Raw genomic sequence first — 1,430 nt, 5'->3', positions numbered from 1 at the left:
GATCCCTTAGGGTTTTCTGTGTATAAGATCATATCATCTGCAAATAGAGATATTTTTACTTCTTCCTTAGCAATTTGGATGCCCTTTATTTCTTTTTCTAGCCTAATTGCTTTGGCTAGGATCTCCAGCTCAATGTTGTATAAGAGTGGTAATAAAAGGTATCCTTGTCAGGTTCCTGTTCTCAAGGGGAATGCTTTCAGACTCTCTCCATTTAGGGTGATGTTGGCTATTGGCTTTGTATAAATACCTTTTGTTATGTTGAGGAATTTTCCTTCTATTCCTATTTTGCTGAGAGTTTTTGTCATGAATGGACAACTCTGTCAAGTTCTATTGGCTAGAATTTTGTTGAGAACTTTTGCGTCTATGTTCATGACGGATATTGGTCTGTAATTTTCTTTCTTTTTTTTTTTTTTTTTTTTGTGGTGTCTTTACCTGGTTTTGGTATCAGGGTTATGCTAGCTTCATGGAATGAGTTTGGGAGTATTCCATCCTTTTCTATGCTCTGAAATACCTTTAGCAGTAGTGGTGTTAATTCTTCTCTGAAAGTTTGGTAGAATTCTACACTGAAACTCTCAGGGCCTGGGCTTTTTTGTGTACAGTTTGTTTTTAGAGCAGTTTTAGATTTATAGAAAAATATGGAATGTTTTATGAATTCACATATCATTCTTGCACGGGGGCCATGTTAATTTTCTCTGTATCATTTCAAATTTAGTACGAAACCAAAAAACCAAACCCATTGCCACTGAGTCGATTGCAACTCGTAGCTAGCTACCTATAGAACAGAGTAGAACTTCCCCATATAGTTTCCAAGGAGCAGCTGGTGGATCTGAACTGCCAACCTGTTGGTTAGCAGCCAAAGCCCACCATAGCTCTTAATATGTGATGCCAAAGCAAGCACCAGAGCATTTTTTAAAAATCATGTTGTTGTTGTTGTTAGTTGGGTTGATTCCAGCTCATGACAATTCCATGTGTGCAGAGTAGAACTGTCCTCTATAGGGTTCTTAAGGGTGTGACTTTTGGAAGTTTGTCAGGACTTTCTTCCAAAGAGCCTCTGAGTGGATTTGAACCACCAGCTTTTAGGTTAGTAGCTGAATGCTTAACCATTCGTACCACCCAAGGACTCAATATTTTTAAATCATAGGAATTATATATGATCCCTTAAGGCATTACAGAGTCCTGGTGGTGGGGTGGTTAAGCATTTGGCTGCTAACCAAAAGGTCAGCAGTTTGAATCCACCAGCCACTCCTTGGAAACCCTCTGGGGCAGTTCTACTCTGTCCTATGGCATCGCTATGAGTCGGAATCAACTTGATGGCAACCGGTTTGGTGGTTTTTTTTGAAGGCATCACAGATAAAACTGGACAGCCTTATTGTGCAATAGTTTAATTCTTTGATGTCTTTTTCAGTCTTGTGTATGGTTCTTAGCCTATT

At 39.0% G+C, this 1,430-nt stretch overlaps 1 non-coding gene across 1 annotated transcript; it reads right to left on the bottom strand.

Annotated features, from left to right (window-relative positions):
* Positions 1-629: 629 nt before the first annotated feature.
* Positions 630-733, bottom strand: LOC126082318 (U6 spliceosomal RNA). The gene has a single exon (XR_007518555.1). It is a non-coding gene; the product is annotated as a U6 spliceosomal RNA (small nuclear RNA).
* Between the last annotated feature and the right edge of the window lie 697 nt (positions 734-1,430).

The sequence above is a fragment of the Elephas maximus genome, chromosome 8 (genome assembly GCF_024166365.1).
Source record: "Elephas maximus indicus isolate mEleMax1 chromosome 8, mEleMax1 primary haplotype, whole genome shotgun sequence".
Classification (NCBI taxonomy): Eukaryota; Metazoa; Chordata; class Mammalia; order Proboscidea; family Elephantidae; genus Elephas; species Elephas maximus.
The sequence above is the reverse complement of the archived record's forward strand: the minus strand, read 5'-3'. Positions and strand labels throughout refer to the sequence as shown.